Genomic DNA, 11,611 nt, shown 5'->3' on the forward strand with positions numbered 1-11,611 from the left:
ATCATTTGATTCGGATCGGGACTTCGGAGCGGGTTCAAGAATCATTTGATTCGGATCAGGACTTCAGAGCGGGTTCGCGTATCATTTGATTCGGAGCGGGACTTCGGAGCGGATTGAAGAATCATTTGATTCAGTTCGGGATTTCAGAGCGAATTCGCAAATCATTTGATTTGGATCGGGACTTCGAAGTGGGTTCAAGAATCATTTGATTCAGATCGGGACTTCAGAGCGGGTTCGCGTATCATTTGATTCGGATTGGGACTTCAGAGCGGGTTCACGTATCATTTGATTCGGATCGGGACTTCGGAGCGGGTTCAAGAATAATTTAATTCAGATCGGGGCTTTGGAGCGGGTTCGCGTATCATTTGATTCGGATTGGGACTTCAGAGCGGGTTCACGTATCATTTGATTCGGATCGGGACTTCGGAGCGGGTTCAAGAATAATTTAATTCAGATCGGGGCTTTGGAGCGGGTTCGCGTATCATTTGATTCGGATCGGGACTTCGGAGCGGGTTCAAGAATCATTTGATTCAGATCTTGACCTACTTCAGAGTAGGTATCTTTTTCGGAGCGCGGATCGCTAATCTTTTTTCCTGATTAATTTTTTTAGTAAACCATTCAAAACATAATTAAGGCAATACAGTTATTAAAACTAAACAAAGAAAAAGAAAAAAAGCATAAAAACAAATACTGTAGAAAATTAACCATGGTTTTATTATAGTAAGTGTAGTGACCTTTTTTTTTTTTTTGTATAACCAGTTTTACTACAAATACCATAGTGTAGCAAAACCATGGTTCATTTGTGGTTACAATGGTCTAACTATAGTAACCATGATTTTTTTTTTACCTCAAGAGGACACAGAGATGCAGTTTTCACTTCTTAAGGATTAACAGAACTTTGGATAGTTTCAATATACTTGTTTAGCTCAACTTTGAATAAAGAAAAGAGAGGTTTAGAGCCAGATTATTCTTTATGTTTGTGAAATTTAGCTAGTAGGAAACACAAATTAATTAAGTTATATTTTCCTGTATTTTCTCTTGAGTAGTCAAAAAATTCAAAGAAAACATCTTTAAAACGGAAAGAAAAGTCACTTACAAAATGAGATCGGGAACATTAAAAAAAATCTGACCAAGTTTCTCTGTGTGGGTACATTTCCAAACAATTGAGTGATATCTTCACCAGAAGAGACAAAACAGCAACTCACTTCAATGTCTGACTTATATAATATGATATCTCAATCTATAATAATATAATTATGTCCATAAGCTTTTTGTGAAATTTGGAGTAACTCATTAATCTGTTGTTTGACCTCTTCATATTTAAGGGGAGAACTATAGTTTCCAAAGTCAAACATCGCTTCTTATGATTTTCAAGGGTGTAGAATTTAGACGCTATGACATGTACCAATATCCAGCGACTACTAAATTGTCCCAAGGAATGATTTTGATCAAACAATTACATTTCTGTTGTCTGCCATTATGTCCCTACCAATGCCAAAATCAGACCTACACACTTGTGGTCCATTGATCAGAAATATATTCGATCAAATATGTCCTAGTTCATTATTGTTATTTTCTGAACAGCTGCAGCAGTACTCTGAAAAGACTTTATATATTATTTTTCAACTTTGCAAAAGTGTATCCTGTTGCTGCTAGATGCTTACTTTGTTGTATGCTTTTTAAGTTGTTAATAGGTGGCTAAAAAAATTTACTCTTCACCTAATGTATAAACATAATGAAGCATGAAAGTTCAAGGAGTTTGTTTGGTTGTATGTAGAGTGTTCTTGTTTTCATAAAGCTTCAGTTTCTGGTCTATTGTGTACAGGACACAAGAGGGCAGCATCAGTCCATCATGAGAGCATGGAGATGATTCCTCTGCAGCCCTCTGAGAAGGATGAACTAAACCTGCCATCTGTTGCAAAAAGGACGTTTCTGCATCACAAACAAAAATTAAATGGACCACAAGTCATTTTTTCACACTTAATAAAAGGAATTAAATTATATATATATATAAAATACACTTAGGACAAGTTTTTTTTTTTTTGCCTACGTCAGGGTGGCCATCATGTCAATTTATGCCAAAAAGCCTGATATTTAATTGTAATTTAAATTGAATATGAAATTCCAAAACCTGAGATCAAGTGAAATGTTTATATTTGAATACAATTTAAATAATACATTTGATTTTTACTACTTTTAGCACTGTTACTATAAATTTATATTTACAAGCCTAAATGAATATATATAGGCACGCATGTATGTACAGGTGCATCTTAATAAATTAGAATGTCGTGGAAAAGTTTTATTTCATTTATTTCAGTAATTCAACTCAAATTGTGAAACTCGTGTATTAAATCAATTCAGTGCACACAGACTGAAGTAGTTTAAGTCTTTGGTTCTTTTAATTGTGATGATTTTGGCTCACATTTAACAAAAACCCACCAATTCACTATCTCAACAAATTAGAATACTTCATAAGACCAATAAAAAAACATTTTTAGTGAATTGTTGGCCTTCTGGAAAGTATGTTCATTTACTGTACATGTACTCAATACTTGGTAGGGGCTCCTTTTGCTTTAATTACTGCCTCAATTCGGCGTGGCATGGAGGTGATCAGTTTGTGGCACTGCTGAGGTGGTATGGAAGCCCAGGTTTCTTTGACAGTGGCCTTCAGCTCATCTGCATTTTTTGGTCTCTTGTTTCTCATTTTCCTCTTGACAATACCCCATAGATTCTCTATGGGGTTCAGGTCTGGTGAGTTTGCTGGCCAGTCAAGCACACCAACACCATGGTCATTTAACCAACTTTTGGTGCTTTTGGCAGTGTGGGCAGGTGCCAAATCCTGCTGGAAAATGAAATCAGCATCTTCAAAAAGCTGGTCAGCAGAAGGAAGCATGAAGTGCTCCAAAATTTCTTGGTAAACGGGTGCAGTGACTTTGGTTTTCAAAAAACACAATGGACCAACACCAGCAGATGACATTGCACCCCAAATCATCACAGACTGTGGAAACTTAACACTGGACTTCAAGCAACTTGGGCTATGAGCTTCTCCACCCTTCCTCCAGACTCTAGGACCTTGGTTTCCAAATGAAATACAAAACTTGCTCTCATCTGAAAAGAGGACTTTGGACCACTGGGCAACAGTCCAGTTCTTCTTCTCCTTAGCCCAGGTAAGATGCCTCTGATGTTGTCTGTGGTTCAGGAGTGGCTTAACAAGAGGAATACGACAACTGTAGCCAAATTCCTTGACACGTCTGTGTGTGGTGGCTCTTGATGCCTTGACCCCAGCCTCAGTCCATTCCTTGTGAAGTTCACTCAAATTCTTGAATCGATTTTGCTTGACAATCCTCATAAGGCTGCGGTTCTCTCGGTTGGTTGTGCATCTTTTTCTTTCACACTTTTTCCTTCCACTCAACTTTGTTAACATGCTTGGATACAGCACTCTGTGAACAGCCCGCTTCTTTGGCAATGAATGTTTGTGGCTCCTTGTGAAGGGTGTCAATGATTGTCTTCTGGACAACTGTCTGATCAGCAGTCTTCCCCATGATTGTGTAGCCTAGTGAACCAAACTGAGAGACCATTTTGAAGGCTCAGGAAACCTTTGCAGGTGTTTTGAGTTGATTAGCTGATTGGCATGTCACCATATTCTAATTTGTTGAGATAGTGAATTGGTGGGTTTTTGTTAAATGTGAGCCAAAATCATCACAATTAAAAGTACCAAAGACTTAAACTACTTCAGTCTGTGTGCATTGAATTCATTTAATACACGAGTTTAACAATTTGAGTTGAATTACTGAAATAAATTAACTTTTCCACGACATTCTAATTTATTGAGATGCACCTGTATATTGAAATACAATTATAACATTTTGGGGATACAAACAACAGATAGGCCTATTTTATACCCAGCTAACAGAGAACATTCTCAGAACTTTGGCTAACGTTCTGTCAAGGTTCTCTCAAAGTTATAAACAAACGTTATTTCGGTAACTTTGACAGAATATTTGTTCTATTCATTAGTATCTTTAATAATGTTCTCGAAAGATTAGCAGAAAAACATTATTTATACATTGATCAAGGAAAGTTTTTTTTTTCGGAAACATTTTAGTTGGAAATTAATTTATCATTTTTTAAGAACATTCAAAGAACATTCATAAGTAAATTGATAGAAATTATAAACGATCAGATATAATGTTACCTTAATCATTTTTCATCCAGAGAACATTAAAAAACAAAATTTTCATAACTTAGCGGGAATGTTAGCGAAACATTATAAAACGGTATATGATCACTGGAAAATTTATCACAGAGCACGGCTAAATAAAACAATCTGTTTTTCATCAAAACAGCATACAGGAGTTGAGTCATTTGTTGTCACAACAGCATAAAGGGTGAGCTATTATTGAATCAGAGGGATGTACTGTAATTCATGGAAAGAGCATGATTCTAAGTGTTCAAAATAGTATTCATATTATATTGCCATATGCAGTGTGAACACTTCACAGTATGCAAATGTTCTGTATGTATGGACCAGATTTGCTTGAATGCTTGAAGGAACAAACACTGTGAGGAATACTATATTCCACAATGCAACATCCATGACTTGACATTTAACCGTGGTACAAGAGTTTGCAAACTTATTAATTATCAATATAATATAATTAATAATACCACCATTTATCTTCTTCTTTCTTTCTTCAGACCCTCTGCTATAACTCTCCCATCCTGTGGGGGCGCTGCAGGGGAACCCAACTCTCGGTGAATAACTTTCTAAAAACTTTCCCTTGAGCGAGACACCATATAGTATGTACAATCCTGAAAGGCATCTCTACAAAACCAACAATGCATCGCTTTATACAATACAGATTGTTTCAAAGCAGCTTTACAGTGTTAAACAGGAAAAACGTGTGCTGATAATGCAACAGGACAACAGAAAACAATCAGTTTATCAGTTAAAGTCAGTTCATTGTTGATTCAGTGATGTCATCGTCCAGCTCAGTTCAGTTCTCTTCCAATAGTGTCTGTGCAATCAAGTCAACAATGTTGACTGAAATTGTGTCCCCAACTAAGCAAGCCAATGGCAACAGTGGCAAGGAACCAAAACTCCACTGGTGACAAAAAAAGGAGAAAAAAAACCTTGGGAGAAACCAGGCTCAGTCGGGGGCCAGTTCTCCTTTGGCTAGATTAAAACCAGCATGGTGTGGTTTAATTCCAGGCTGCAACACACATCAGATTGAGCAAAGGACCCATCTGGTTCTCGGGGTCTTGTGCCGATGGCCAACGAGGTCTTTACAGGGGATCTGTGTCTCTAGGGTTCATCTAATTGACATGGTCTCCACTGACATTCATGGCTGTAGAGGTCATCTCTAGGTGCTGATCCACCATCTGGACTGGATACAGGTGATTGCAGTGATCTGGATATGGACTGGATCTGGGTGGCCGTATCAAGCTAGCTAAATATGCTAAATATGCAGTTATATTACAGGCCGTTGGCATGAATTGTGCTCGTGATGAAGCGGTACTGATGCGCTCTTGGAGCGAATAAAAACCACGACGCTCCGACTTAAAAAAATAAAATAAATCAGCTTCTCGCTCCATTCAAAATTACGCCGCTCCGCTCCGCTCACATACTCTGGTTTACACAGCGCACACAAAGCCTCTGTACTTCCGATTTCTCTCAACATGGGGACAGGAGACTTGTCAGTCAATAAATGGGAAAACAAAGTAACTGGCGTTACTTATTTGAAAAAGTAACTCAGATATTTTCTTGTAAATTAAAAATGCGTTACTTTACTAGTTACTTGAAAAAGTAATCTGATTACGGAACTCATGTTACTTGTAATGCGTTACCCCCAACACTGCCTGTTTGGTCCGATAAATAAAAACCTTTGTTTTTTCAAAATTTAGCAGTAGGAAATTACTAGTCATCCAGTTTTTGTATATCAGCCATGCATTCTATTAGTTTTGCGAATTGGTATGTTTTGTAGGGCCATGAAGAAATATAGAGCTGAGAATCATCAACATAACAGTGAAAGCTAACACCATGTTTCCTGATGATATCCCAAAGGGTAGCATGTAAAGCATGAAAAGCAACGGCCCTAGTACTGAGCCTTGTGGTACTCCATACTGCACTCGTGAACGAAATGATACTTCTTCATTCACTGCTACGAATTGATGACGGTCAGATAAGTATGATTTGAACCATGCCAATGCAATTCCTCAAATGCCAACATAATTTTCTAGTCTATTCAAAAGAATGTTGTGGTTGATAGTGTCGAATGCCGTGCTAAGATCCAGTAGCACTAATAGAGAGATACACTGGAAATCCTCACAGATACCATTTTTCTCTAAGAAAGAACATAGTTGTGAGGAGACATTTTCTGGTATCTTTGACAGAAAATGGAGATTTGAGATTGGTCTGTAATTAACAAATTCTCCAGTATCAAGTTGTGTTTTCTTAATGAGAGGCTTCATAACAGCCAGTTTGAAGGTTTTCAGGACATACGTGACCATGGACCACAAAACCAGTCATAAGGGTCAATTTTTTAAAATTGAGATTTATACATAATCTGAAAGCTGAATAAATAAGCTTTCCATTGATGTATGGTTTGTTAGGATAGAACAATATTTGGAAATCTGGAATCTGAAGGTGCAAATAAAATCAAAATATTGAGAAAATCGCCTTAAATTGTCCAAATGAAGTTCTTAGCAATGCATATTACTAATCAAAAATTAAGTTTTAATATATTTACAGTAGGACATTTACAAAATATCTTCATGGAACATGATCTTTATTTAATATCCTAATGATTTTTGGCAATAATTTTGACCCATACAATGTATTTTTGGCTATTGCTACAAATATACTCCAGCGAGTTAAGACTGGTTTTGTGGTCCAGGGTCACATATCCAAATGACAATGATGAATTAATGATATTTAGAAGAGGATCTATGACTTCTGGAAGAACCTCTTTTAGTAGCTTAGATGGTATAGGATCTAACATACATGTTGTTGCTTTAGATGATTTAACAAGTCTTCCTGTCCTATAGCAGAGAATGACTGGAATTGTTCCTCAGGGAATCTACAGTACATTGTCTGATGCAATACTGTAGCTGACAGCTGCATGGTTATAATTGTATCTCTAATAGTATCGATCTTGGAAGTAAAGAAGTCCATAAAGTCATTACTGCTGTGCTGTTAGGAAATGTCTGCGCCTGCTGATGCTTTATTTTTTGTTAATTTAGCCATTTTATTGAATAAATACCTGGGGTTGTGTTTGTTTTGACAAAAAGTAAGCAGATCTAGCAGTTTTTAAGGCTTTTCTGTATGTAGAAGTACTTTCCCTCCATGCAATACAAAATACCTCTAGTTTTATTTTCTTCCAGCTGCGCTCCACTTTCTGGGCTAATCTCTTTAGGGCGCGAGTGTGCTCTATATACCACAGTGTCTGACTGTTTTCCTTCATCTTCTTTAACCGTAAAGGAGCGACATGTCTAAAGTGCTAGAAAAGAGGGAGTCAATAGTTTCTGTTAGACCATCAAGTTTTTCTGAGCTATTGGATATTCTGAGGAATTGAGACAAATCTGTTAGATTATTTACAAAGCAGTCTTTTGTTACAGAAGTGATGATTACACCATATTTGTAACAAGGAGTTGAATTTGCAGCTTTAGCTATATGGAGTATACATGAGACTAGATAATGATCTGAGATATCATTGCTCTGCTGCAGAATTTCAATGCCATCGACATCAATTCCATGTGACAGTATTCAATCTAAAGTATGATTATGACAATGAGTAGGTCCTGACACGTGTTGTCTAACCCCAATAGAGTTTAAAATGTCTGTAAATGCTAATCCCAATGCATCTTTTGCATTATCTACATGGATATTAAAATCAACAATTAAGACTTTATCTGCAGCCAGCACTAACTCAGATAGAAAATCAGCGAATTCTTTGATAAAGTCTGTATGGTGCCGTGGTGGCCTGTATACAGTAGCCAGTACAAACGTCACAAGGAATTTATCATTAACACTTATTACATAATGCAGATAATGTTATATAAAGCACCATTACTTCAAACAAATTATACTTGAGAACAGACCTCTGAGAAATACTGAAAATATTGCTATAAAATGTAGCAACTTTTTCCTTGTAAAGCTATTACCTTGAATAGCTAATAAAACTTCAACATACTAAAGCCAAACCTCAGGGGTAGGGTACTATACAAAATGAATATAGATAGGGAGATATGTTCATCAAGTTTATGACAATTGTAAGGAAAAGAGGTTTGGTGAGAAAACAAACAGATGAGCTAGTATACAAACCCAATTCCAAAAAAGTTGGGACACTGTACAAATTGTGAGTAAAAAAGGAATGGAATAATTTACAAATCTCATAAACTTATATTTTATTCACAATAGAATATAGATAACATATCAAATGTTGAAAGTGAGACATTTTGAAAGTTATTAGGGTCAATGGCATATAGGAACATAAGAAATTTTGTTTAAAATATAGTTTAAAACACATGCTAAGTTCTGTGGTGTCTTTTTATTGATGCTTATTTCATGTACTTTTGAAAAAAATATACCAAGAAAAGTTTAAAATTTAATAAACTGTGGTAAAAAGTAAAGAAAAAATAATTTTTTTTTAAACATTTCCTTTAATGGGGTCATTTGATGCGATTAAAATTTTTCCTTTCTCTTTGGAGTGTTACAAGCTCTTGGTGCATAAAGAAGATCTGTAAAGTTGCAAAGACTAAAGTCTCAAATCCAAAGAGATATTCTTTATAAAAGTTAAGAATCAACCATGCCTACAAAAAATGGCTCGTTCTAACACGCCCCCACATGTCTACGTCACGCTGTGGGAAGATTTGCATAACGCTGCCCAAATGTTCCGCAAAGAAAGAAGGTGTAACTTTTATTCTCGCTGTAGTATTGTTGTTGCCGCCGCCATGTCGTGAAGGCGCTGTGTGTTTGTGTTCTGTGTGTTTCATTGTGAAAGCGAAACTACCTGTTTGGCCTTCCAAAAGAGGACGATATCCTTTTCGTCATGCCTGTAGCTGATCAGTGCTGGTCGCTGAGGAAATACATCAACTTCACGCTGTGGATCGCCGGATCGGCTTTCACCGTGGACGAAGCGGAGTTCAGCCTGGGGTCGTCACATGTGGTTGCCGCAAGCTCACCCGCTCAATGTAAATAATGTAACATTTTTGGTGAGTTGCACCATGGCATTCAACTTGAACTAACCTTGCCTTGTAATAAAATGTCAAAGGTTTTTAAAATATTATTAATCACTTAAAGCAGTTTGTTAAAAATTACAATAAAAGTGGCGGAAATGACAATAATAAAACATTATGCAACACTACTTAATTTGTTCTTTTAATGAGGCTTTTAGTGTTTTTTATTATATAAATGTGAATATTTATACTAAAATATGATGAATAGTTTATAAATATTATGAACTATTAATATATAAATATTGTTACATTTTTGGTGAGTTGCACCACATTGCATTTTAACGTGAACTAGCCTTGCTTTGTCATGAAAAAGTCAAAAGTTTTTTTTAAATATTAAGCAGTTTTGTTTTAAAGTAAAGACAAAAGAAGACAATAATAAAACATTATGCAAATTTTAAACTGCTAAATAAGAATTTAGTTTCAATAAATTTTCTTAATGAGGTTCTTTTAGTGAGGCAGTTTATTTTCATTAATATAAAAAAAATTATGACAATAATACAACATTGTGCCAAACTACTTTATAAGGTTTTATTTTCAATAATTGTTCTTTTAATGAGGCTTTTTTCTTTATTGTTATATCAGGACAGTTGTATCTCTCTGACATTTCTGACTTTATCTGACTTCCCCCTAAAGAATAACCAAATAAGTTTGAATACAGAAATTAAAAACATGCTCATTATTGAATAAGTGTTTTCAAAAAATTCTATGTAAACTGCACTTTTTAATGTATTTTTAAATAAATTAATAGATCATCATGTCATTGAATCTCTACAACTTACCAAATCAAGTCCACAAATCTTACAATTGGACAATTTTGCATAAGACAGACATTATTGCATATGACTTATCTGGTCTCAGTCATCACGCTTGGATTTCTATCTTACTGATAATGATCTGACTTTCTTCAAACATGTTACAGTGCATCTTTATTTATTTACATTTCGACTGTAATGACAGATATTTTTGCAGTGCGGTTGGGGTTGGTGGGTGTAAAGTGGATTAAGTGACCTAGTTGCTCTACCGGAGCGCTGAAGCCATTGTAGAAACTATGCCAGACGTGCACCAGAGCAAAAGCAGTGGTTTTGTAGAGGAAATATCACAGATAGCACACGTACCTCTACAAGATGTCTGTTAAAGATCGTTTCATCTGGAAAACATCTGCTGTGTACAAACATCTGACATCTTTCAGACGTCAGTTTTACATACATTCTAAATCATAAACATCTTAAACATCATCTAAACATCTATTTGACATCTGACAGGAAACGCCCTAGACATATTGCAGATGAGCAAACACTCTAAAAAATACATCTTGGAGATGTAAATGCAAACGTCAAATAGACGTGCTAAATGTACTATCAGGGAAGTGGGGTGTCTGTGGGAGTTTGGGTGGGACTTTGATAGCGTAGCTCCTCCCCATGAACACTACCGCACAGACTCTGGCTCCAAATGACGTCATTGGCACAAGATGACAGCGGCCACACTGGCATTTTTTGGCTTCACTTTTCCATAGTGGAAGGAAGTGGAGATGTGTCGTCCATCTTTTTTACAGTCTTTGGCATGAACACTCAGGAGCAACTTAACTGTGCATCTGAAACCGTAGTTACATGCATGTATGAATATCAATATATGCAACAGTCTTCAGCAAAACTATAATACGAGACAAAGGCGTTAGCAAACACAACATCAAAAATTTACCATAGTTTAAAAACCTGTAATATTGAGTTAATACATATAAAAAACACAAATTAAAGGGGTCCTATGATGTTGCTAAAAAGAAATTTTTTGTGTGTATTTGGTGTAATGAAATGTGTTTATGCGGTTTAAAGGTTCAAAAAACGAATTATTTTCCACATACTGTACATTATTGTTTCTCCTCTATGCCCCTTTCTGAAACGCATAGATTTTTACAAAGCTCATCGGTCTGAAAAGCAAGGTGTGCTGTGATTGGCCAGCTATCCAGTGCGTTATGATTGGCCGAATACCTCAAGCGTGTGACGGAAATGTTATGCCTTTCACCATACTGTGATGATTCCCTGTCAGGCAGGAGCGATGATTCCATAACATGAAAACCCATTATAAACGAGGCATTCGTTGCATCCAGTGGGGACATAATTATGGATTATAATAATTTATACGGTCTTTTTACGAGTTGCATCGCGCCGCATAACCATAAAACAATGTCTGCATTTGTGATCGGAGAAATGACAAACAACAAGCTCTACTCTACACTGCCCAAAAAACTTGCTTTAAATATAAAAGACGTACTTACAGTCTCTGAGTCAGAACAGCCGGCATTGTAGTCTACTCTACCAGGATCAGGAAATGGTCCTCCATAAAATGTGCTTCACACTAGAGACCCGCCCACCCA

This window comes from Sinocyclocheilus grahami, unplaced genomic scaffold (assembly GCF_001515645.1).
Source record: "Sinocyclocheilus grahami isolate Dianchi unplaced genomic scaffold, SAMN03320097.WGS_v1.1 scaffold81.1, whole genome shotgun sequence".
NCBI lineage: Eukaryota > Metazoa > Chordata > Actinopteri > Cypriniformes > Cyprinidae > Sinocyclocheilus > Sinocyclocheilus grahami.